A 10,108-nucleotide genomic window follows, 5' to 3' on the forward strand; every position below is an offset into this window, starting at 1 on the left:
GGAATGTACTGCTGTCTTGGCAATACAAATGCTAGGGAATCACATATGGCAGAGAGAGATCATCCTGCCCGCATATCCTAGTGAAACAGCAGGTCCAGTTTTACACCCAAATGATAATGATAGAGGGTATGTAAGAAAATGAGCCAGGAGCAACTGGGAACATCACAATGCATGAGAAAGCAAGAGCCTAAAGCTCTGCCATGAAAATTTAAACATGCCAAGTCGGCTCCATGCGCAGGCTTGCTGGATGTGGAACAGAGGATTACGGGCCCAGTGCCTAAAGCTGGAACTTGGCATCTGCACAGCATCCTCTTGCCTTCAGCCTGGCAGGTGCTGAGTCAGGGAAAGCTCTGGTCCTAGCCGTTTGAAGCGTTCTCCCCTGAGCCCTTGAAAGCTTTTCCTGCAGCAGAGCTCAATGCCCCTGTCCCCAGGAGACTCCGTTTTGCTTGGGGGCATTCGTCTGGCCAGTGCCATGGGTAGCACTCTCACTGTGATGGACAGTGCCTACCTGAGACAGCTCCATTGCTGATAAGCATGGGATGAGGACTGCGTGCTCATGTGCAGCAATGGCCCTGATGTTAGCAAAAGATCACATCCTTCCCCTGTCAAGGCAGGGCTCCGTACACATCACGAGGAGAGCCTTTCTTAGTACCACACAGGCATGGTGCTAAACCCTGTATACAGTTATTCCTGCACTGGTAGCGATGATCTTGGCGCCTGGCTAGCTCAGTTGGCAGAGCATGGGACTCTTAATCCCAGAGTCGTGGGTTCGTGCCCCACGTTGGGCGTGAGCTTTTCTTTGCAGGGAAGGATAGCTCAGTGGTTTGAGCATTGGCCTGCTAAACCCAGGGTTGTGAGTTCAATCCTTGAGGGGGCCATTTAGGGATCTGGGGCAAAAACTGGGGATTGGTCCTGCTTTGAGCAGGGGGTGGGACTAGATGACCTCCTGACGTCCCTTCCAATCCTGATATTCTATGATCTTTGAGAACTCCTGGACAATGGGTGAGGTCCCAGAGGTCTGGAGAAGGGCAAACATAGTACCTCTCTTTGAAAAGGGAACAAAGAGGACCCAGGGAATGATAGACCTGTCAGCCTAACTTTGATACCTTGAAAGATAGGGGAACAAATTGCTAAACAATCCCTTTGTAAGCACCCCCTGGCATGGGAACTCGGGGTGCAGCAGGTGCTGCAGCTCCTCCCCCGCCCCAGGTTTCATTGTGAAAAGTTATTGCTCGTGCTGTAAGAAGGAAGCTCGCTTCATTTCATGGTTCTTGAGAATCCCAGCGCTGTGCTACACCTGCATGGCGTGAGCAAGAATTGCACTTTTCCGTATGGCTTTTGAACACACGTGGTTTACAGTTTCATTAGCTGGCTTTCAGCACCCCCATTAAAAAAAACGTTCCAGCACCACTGTAAGCACTTACAGGATCATAGGGTTCGAAGGCGCAACCAGCATGGATTTGTCCTGCCAAACCAACCTAATTTCCTTCTTTGACAGGGTTCATGTCCTAGGGGTGAGGGGTAATCAGTGGTTTAATCAGGCTTTCCACACAGTCCCATGGGACACTCTCATAAGAAAATGAGGGAAATGTGGTCTAGATGGAGTTACTATAAGGTGGATGCACAACTGGTTGCAAGGCTGTACTCAGAGCCATTATCAAGGGTTCACTGTCAGACAAGGATGGTATATCTACTGGCATCCTGAAGAGGTCAGTCCTGGGCCCTCTACAAGTCAATATTTTCACTAATGACTTGGCTAATGGAGTGGAGAATATACTTCTAAAGTTTGCAAATGACACCTAGCGGAGGGGGAGGGGGCTCGCAAGTACTTGGGAAGACAGGATTAGAGTTCAAAATGGCCTTGACACATTGGAGAATTGGTCTGTGTGATTGGGTTTACAAACCCCACACTGGAGGACAAGGGGTTAAAGAGCAACCCTGGGCCCAGGTGGCCCTGCCCACCACACCTGCAGGGCCTGCACTTGCTGGAGGCAGGGCTTTAAACGGGGAGCAGGCAGTAGAAGGGAGCAGGCTGCTGCCCTAGTAGGAAAGCCTGCCCAGGAGCGCCTTGCCTGAGGCCTCACGACTCAGAGCAGAAAAGAACCCACCAGAGAGAGGCCAGAGGCCAAGCGGGCGGCTCAGAGACCTACAAGAAGTGACTTACTTTGGTGCAAGTAAAAGGGATGGGGGTAGGAAGTGGTCCAGGGAGGGTGGACAACTTAGCACCCCAAGGGACCAAGTGTAGCCCCCCACTGTTGAATCCTGGACTGGGGCTTGGTGGAGAGGGGAGCCTGGGCTCCTTTACACCCTCCCAGGGCCCTTCACCTAATGAAAAAGACCTGCTGAAATGGGCCTTGACTACTCAGAGACCCTGCCCCTGTGCAGGAGGGGAGGACTAGAAACGCTTTGGGCAGGAGCACTGAAGGGCAGGACCAAACTGCTAACAGGAAGGCAACCTGCCAACCCCTACCTGACCACTGGGAAGCACTGTGGGGGTTGGTGGTGCATCTTCTACAGTCTGAAATCAACAAGAGGAAATTCAGAAAAAGATAACTACCAAATACGTAACTTACAAAGGAAACAAGTCAAATGCACAACTACAAAATGGGGAATAACTGGCTAGGTGGTGGTACTGCTGAAGAGAATCTGGGGGTTATAGTGTATTGAATTAAACATGAGCCAACAATGTCATGCAGTGGTGAAAAAGGCTAATATAGGTCTGGGGTGTGTTAAAAGGAATGTCATATGCCAAGCATGGGATGTAATTGTCCTACGTGACTTGGCACTGGTGAGGCCTTCGCTAGAGTATTGTGTCCAGTTTTGGGTGCCACACTTTAAGAAAGATGTGGACAAATTAGAGAGAATCCAGAGGAGAGCCACAAAAGTGATAAAAGGTTTAGAGAATCTGACCTATGAGGAAAAATTAAAGAAACCAGGCATGTTTATTCTTGAGAGAGCCTAAGGGGAGACCTGATGAGAGTTTTCAAATATGGTAAGGGCTGTTATAAAGGATGGTGACCAATTGTTCTCCATGTCCATTGAAGATAGGACAATTAGTAATGGGTTTAATCTGCAAGGGAGATTTAGGTTAGATATTAGGAGGAACTATAGTGATAGTTAGGTACTGGACTAGGAAGGTTGCGGTATCCCTGTCATTGGACTTTTTTAATAACAGGTTAGACAAACATCTGTCAGGAATGATCTAGGTATACATGGTCCTGCCTCAGTGTGACCTCTGCTCAGCTTCCAAACTGTTGTGCTGAGTCTGTTGTAGGCCATGGAGAGGGCTTCACTTTGAACTCCACTGAGAATGGATTTAATATCTAAAACTAGAGGCAAACTGAGTTTTGAATTTGGTATTGTCCAAAACGGTAAGGAAGACCAACAACAAATGAGTTCTCAAGCAGCAGCTTTGCCAGATAAAAGGAGATGGACACAATCCTGTAGGGAAAAGGTTTGGCTCTGTTCCTCCTTTTGTATTACAGATTCCTGGCAGCAGGCTAACCAAACTACAAAAAATGGAGTTTGATAATGAAGTGCAAGCCAGAACCTCAGTCGGGGTCCTTGGCATTGCCTACACAGCATGAGTGGCAGGGCAAACTCGCTGCTAGGGAAATTCCACCAAAGTCAAAAAGTTACCTGGGGGATTAATTTGGCCTGTCATTTGTTTCTTAGTCTGTGTTCAGATTTAAAATCTAGGACAACTTAAATCCTGATGTAAGCAGGCATAAACTCCATGGAATGTGGCAAGGAGACTTTGAAAATACTTGGGGCTCTGTATATACTGAGATTAACTGGCATATTCTACAGTAGTATATCTACTCCTTGCAACACAATAGAGCTCCAAAAACTAAGGTTTCATTAAAAACTCTGCTGCATAAAGTTGTGAAGAAAACCTTAGTGCAAGCAAATGGAGCTGACTCCTCAGGATTCTTTGTATCTAGAACAAAATGACCCTTTGTGCATGAACCAAAGAGCTTCGTATCTATAATTCTAGGGACTTTATACATAGGGTGAATTTTGGTGTCTGACCAGATAATGGAATGTGTATAATATTTTTACCCCAACCCTGCTGACCCATGGAAAATCCAGATGTCCAGGAAAAGACCACTTGTCACTCATGAGGGATACTTGATATTAACAAGTCTTTCCTGATTGATAAGCTAAGATCTCTCTTATTACAGAAAATGCCCTGGGCAACAATTCCTACTAAGGACTTAGTTACAGGTATTTTTAGCCTATTGGTTAGATAAGCTGAGATACCACAGAAGACCAAATACGTTACAGATATCTTTAGCTCATTGATTAGGTAAACTGAGATATCATAAAACGAACTCCTCATTTAGCTCGGTTATAGGAAAGGAAGTTTTCTTAGTCCTGAAGTGTATAAGGAGGGGAGTTTTGGGGAGTTAGTTAGGAGTGAATGGTGCTGCAGTCACTTCTCCAGGTGGATTTGGTAACTGCAGCATTCTTTCCTGTATTCTGTTTTGTGTTGTATTAATCTGGGGCTAACAGTCATTGATTAAAAAATACTAACAGTTGAAACATGAGCCGGCTGTAAATTGATGATGTGCCTTCACCTTCCTGAGTCTGCAGACTAGCTGAGAGATCTGCCCACTGTCCCAGTTATCACAACAGGAGCTAACACAAGAGCAATGGAGTCCTCTGCTTCATTTCACTGCCAATCATTTTAGCACAAACATCCAGCTAATTTACTTCTCTGATCACCCCAAACTGCTTCTCACAGCGCACCAGGGCCAACACCACCAGCTGTGCACTATTAGATTCCTGGCATCTCCATTCTCAATCCTGACAGTTTCCGTAGTGCAACTCTGAGGCCTCGTCTACACGGGCAATTAACAGCGCTGCAACTTTCTCGCGCAGAGGGGGTGAAAAAACACGCCCCTGAGCACAGCAAATAGCAGCGCTGTAAGGCGCCAGCATAAACAGTGCCTCAGCATTGGGAGCTACGCCCCTCGTTGAGGTGGGGTTTTTTAGAGCCACAACTCTGTGTGTGGAACAGAGTCAAGTGAATCAAATTTAACATCGATATAAAAAGAGCACAGGCACGGCCCACTGAATTGTTCATGTTCATAATCTAGTGGAAACCTACATTTTTGAAGTCACTTGAATTTTTCACAGAATTTTCAACCTGCTGCATTGGAGGGATACAGAAGCCAGGAGCCCTGGTTGAGGGATATAGGTGTGATGGGTTCCCCCCAGGGTGCCACCTGGAACTGGGGTACCACTGAGTCCTCTGACCCACCACCTGGGCTCCTGCACACTGTACTGCTGTGACAAGCTCCAAAGCCCTCCAGTCTGCACTTTCATCAGCCTTCATATAGGTCGGGCCACACCTAGCTACAGTTACATGCAGGCTCTCTGACCAGCCCCTGCATAGGAAGGCTACAGCTAAGGCAACTCCCAGCTCCTCATGCACGCCCCCGGGGATATAAACCCAAAACTATACCATCTTGCGCTGCACAGGGAACTGTACACTGTAAGCTTATAAAGTTTGCGCCCTCCCTTAATGTGGAAAGGAATATGCAATAGGTTTTTGCCCCTGAGCTTTGATTCCCACACACTGCATTCCAACTCACCTTTTTTAGATAAAACAAAAACAGGTTTATTAACTACAAAGGATAGATTTTAAGTGATGGCAAACAGATCAAAGCAGATTACCTAGCAAATAAACAAAACATACAAACTAACCTTAATATACTAAATAGATAAGGTGATGATCTGCTATTCAAGCAGGCTGCAGATTAAGGTGCACGCTGCACTTGCTTTACAGCTTGGAATCCCCAGGTGTTTCATTCACAGGCTAGAAATCCCTTTAGCCTGGGTCCAGCACTTCCCTCCAATTCAGTCTTTGTTCCTCAGGTGTTTCCAGGAGTCTTCTTGTGTAGGGAATGAAGAGCACCAGCTGATGTCACTCCCTGCCTTATATAGCTTTTGCATATGGTGGAAAAGCTTTGTTCCAAAGCTTGGTTCCCAGCCCAGCCCGTGGAAAAATACTGACATCCAAGATGGAGCCCAGAGACATGTGGTCTGGTCACATGTCCTTGTAGAGTCACAGCAGCCATTACTTGGAGGCTGTCTGTAGCTTTCTCAGGAAGGCTCCCCAGCTGAAAGATAAGCTTCTCCTAAGGCCTATTGTTTTTTCCTAATGGCCCGTTTCCCTGAATAGGCCCTTCCTCACCTGCTATCTAGACTGAAAGCATCTTGTGTAGTGGGCATTACCCAGGTGTAAATACATCTGAAATACAGGTACATAGTTAATATTCATAACTCCAGATACAAAAATGATACATGCCTACAAATAGGATAATCCTATTTAGCAAATCATCGCCTTGCCAATGACCCCTCGCATGACTTATCTTGAATACATTACAATTACGCTATAATCCTATCATATCACTATGAAGAATGTGGGGTGCAGCGTCACAATAGGTCTAGCTTGTTGCAGGGTACATGGGTCCTTGACCTTGATGGGTGTCCCAGGGTATTTTACGAGGCAGGGCGGGGGGAAGCACTGTACTCCAGGATGCTGCCGCCTTTGTTTTAGTTTTGAGATAAGCAAACCTCAAAGGCTGACTATGATTCTTCTCATCAGATGCTAAAGTCTTGTGCAGGAAAAACTGAGCTTGAACCCTTGGAGGAATGTGCTTTGCCACAAGATTTCCTTCACCCCTTAGGTGCTAACCTAATAGGAGAACTGACAGCAAGCAGGCCCATGAGTGAGCCCACTATGCCATGGGATGCTGGAGTCCAATGGGGCCTGCATGTGAGAAGTGGACAGGGGAGCAAGGGGCAGGGAGATCTCTTCAAGTCCATAGTTAGTGCACAGCTTAACTAACAGCAGGCTGACCAAGTTACAACTGATCATGAGCCGCGAGCCAGATTCTCAACAGAGCTCCTCTGGTGATCTAAGAACTTTCACCGGCTTGGTGTCTGGGCATGCCCGTAGAGCAGTATATTCTGGGCAATGGAAGGTGGGAGTTTTAAGAGAGAGCAGCAGTAGGTGAGTTGGTAGCCTTTTTAGGACATCTGCAATGACTTGGATGCTTGGTAATACAAGGGGAAGCCTTTTGCAGGAGACTGGACTGGTCAGTCCAAAGACATAACACCTCTGTAAGCACAACACACAGGTCAGAACTAGACATACCTAGGGCCTGATTGCACAAGCCCTTACTCCTGTGAGTAGTACTCGCTCCTGCAGTCGGTGGGACTGCTCATGTGAATGACTGAGATTATAGGCTGTACAAATCACCTTGTGATGCACATCCTTATTGTACAATAGCACAGTAAGGAAGGGCAAAGGCTGCTCCTTGTCGGCTCTGCACTGCTTTGGCCCATTACTATGATTAGAGCAACACCATGTTTTTTTTAAAAGGGCAGATATATATGTAAATAATTTGAAAATGGTACTGACATGTCAGAGATGGAAAATTCACTGATTCACAAAGTGTGTGTGTGTCATACTCAGCTGAGAGACAGATTGTGTGTTTGTGTGTGATCTTTGATATTTTGGATTTCAGCCAGAATGGTTTTTAGAAAGGACATTATTATCCAAAGTGACTGTTCAATAAATGAGCTGGACAGGAGAGGGGTGGTGAGAAGGTTCTCCGAAGGCAGGGAAATCCAGACGATAAGGAACATGTAGTGAAAAGAATGTGAGTGGAATCTAGCCCGGTTCTGATTATTGCCAGTTTGGAACAGTACAAAGGAATCAGTGACCTGCTGGATTTCAAAGGGCAGCTTTAGAGGCCTGATTCTACCTTTATGTTAAAGCCACTCAAGACTTCCTTTTATCCCATTTTTATAAGCCTCTTGCCTGGGTGAGCCTCAGAGAGGAACTGGGAGCCAAGCACCCAGCTTCCATCCGCAGACACAACACCACTGACATCAATGGGGTTCTGCCCACTTACACCAACAATTAATTTGGCCCCAGATGCCCACCACTGAAAGGCAGGATTCCTGTTAGAGCCCATCTTTGGAAGCTATCTAACCTAACTTCCACATAAACACCTTACTCCTCCTGCTGCCATCACTCGCTATTATATTGGGAGACAGAGGAAGGGTGGTAGGAGGACAGAGTGAGTAACCAGCAAAAATAAATCTCCTGATGTGTATATCTATTGCACAGTGATCCCAGCTTTAATCATAAGGTGCGGAAGGACCGGCTATAGGAGACACTGGGATTTGTGCCCAGTTGTGTCTCGGATTGACTTCTGCATCCTTTAATAAGTCACTTAAACTGATCCAGGGAAATGTTTTCCCTCATCTGTAGAATGGGATCATCTCACCCCACTCCTAGGCTTGGTTTATCCCACTCTGCTGGTTAGAGAGAACTAGAAGTTACACAGCTGCCGGAAGGGACAGCTGGCAGCCACTGCAGCCCCTCACCAGTGGAGTGCAGCCTGCTGCTGTGGGGTGCGGGGCTCTTTATAGCTGATACAGAGGGTGTTTTCTGTCTGCCTCTCTTTCACTTCATTGCTGTATAAGGGGGGAGGGATAGCTCAGTGGTTTGAGCACTGGCCTGCTAAACCCAGGGTTGTGCGTTCAATCCTTGAGGGGGCCATTTAGGGATCTGGGGCAAAAATTGGGGATTGGTCCTGCTGTGAGCAGGGGGTTGGACTAGATGACCTCCTGAGGTCCCTTCCAACCCAGATATTCTATGATTCTATATGGAACTTAGTTCCCCCGATGTTAACGATAAATAAAATGAAAAAAATGCTGCTGGATAAAAGGGGGGTCTAAGGGGTAAGGCTTAGCGAGGCAGAAAGGAGACGTGGTCTTGAGACAAAGACAGAAGATTGGGCCTCTGGAGACCTGGGCTTAGTTCCTGGCTGTTATAGGCTCTCTGAGCAGTCAAAGAGAGACCGAATTCTAATGTTGACCTGCCCAAGTTCAGACAGTGGCAGAGAAAGTATTTCTAAGTCTCATTTTTCCCCCCTCCTTTTATAAAATGGAGATAATTACATTTATCTACTTCATAGGGGATGTTGTGAGGCCTAACGAAATAATGGGCCTGATTCGCCTTTTATTTATACTGGTGCAGGTCAGGAGTTACACCCCTGAAGCTAGCATAATTACTGCAGTGAAAATGAGAGCAGAATCAGGCCCAGCATCTCAGAGGTGGGAACAGAATTTAGCCATTCTTGATTACAAGTTCTGTTTTAATTCTTCTAGAATGGCAGGTTGACCTCTTCTTCACGAGAAGGTCTGCTGGGAACTTCCAAAAGCTGTTTTAAGGTTTGGCAAACTTTAGCAGGCCTGGCAAGTTTGGATTAAGTTAAAGCACTTCCCAATGCCTCTAGTTTTCTAAAATAATTCTAACACCAAACCCAACAGTTCAGTATTCACTGAATGCTTTCAGTACCCAAAAATTTTGAACTACTCAATCAAGTTCTTTCAAACTTGGCTTGTGCTGTAAATTCCAATGAGATCCAAAAAATAAGCAAAGTTTGAGAAAAGTCATTTCATGAGTTAAGGTTGTGTATACAAAATTTCTGATCAAAACATAAGGAAAGTATGTGAGAGTATACAGGTATTTCATAGATTCCAAGGCTAGAAGAGACCACCATGATCATCTAGTTTGACCTCCTGTATAACATGAGCCAGGGAATAGGCAGATTTTTTAGAAAAACATCCAAACTTGATTTTAAAAATGATCAATGATGGAAAATCCACTAGAACCCTTGGCAAGTCATGTCAATGGTAAATAACTGTCACTGTGGCATTTACATCACACACTGGGAAACAGCAGCCCAGGACAGGGATAACTGGTAAAGACTTGTCAGAGAGGGAACGTCCACTTTTGCAGAAAATCGCCTTGCCCTGGTTGAGGAAAAACGTCAGAAAAGAAAGAAAAGACAATCAGGCAGCAATCGTGGCCCAGCCCTGTCTTCCAACACCACCTGCAATGTCTGCCAATGAGCCTGTGGCTCAAGGATTGGACTCCTCAGTCATCAAAGAACCTATGAACAATAAAACCTGTGAAAGATGATCCTCGACCTCGAGGAAGCGCCAGTGGTGACTGTCCCTGTTAAAAATGTCCAGTCTGAATTTGTCTAGCAGCCACCCTAGTCCCAGCTGGGCATTG

The 10,108-nt window shown here is 46.2% G+C and overlaps 1 non-coding gene across 1 annotated transcript; it reads left to right on the forward strand.

The window, feature by feature from the left end:
- Nucleotides 1–715: 715 nt before the first annotated feature.
- Nucleotides 716–788, forward strand: TRNAK-CUU (transfer RNA lysine (anticodon CUU)). The gene has a single exon. It is a non-coding gene; the product is annotated as a tRNA-Lys (tRNA).
- The last annotated feature ends 9,320 nt before the right edge of the window (nt 789–10,108 follow it).

This window comes from Eretmochelys imbricata, chromosome 9 (assembly GCF_965152235.1).
Source record: "Eretmochelys imbricata isolate rEreImb1 chromosome 9, rEreImb1.hap1, whole genome shotgun sequence".
Classification (NCBI taxonomy): domain Eukaryota; kingdom Metazoa; phylum Chordata; order Testudines; family Cheloniidae; genus Eretmochelys; species Eretmochelys imbricata.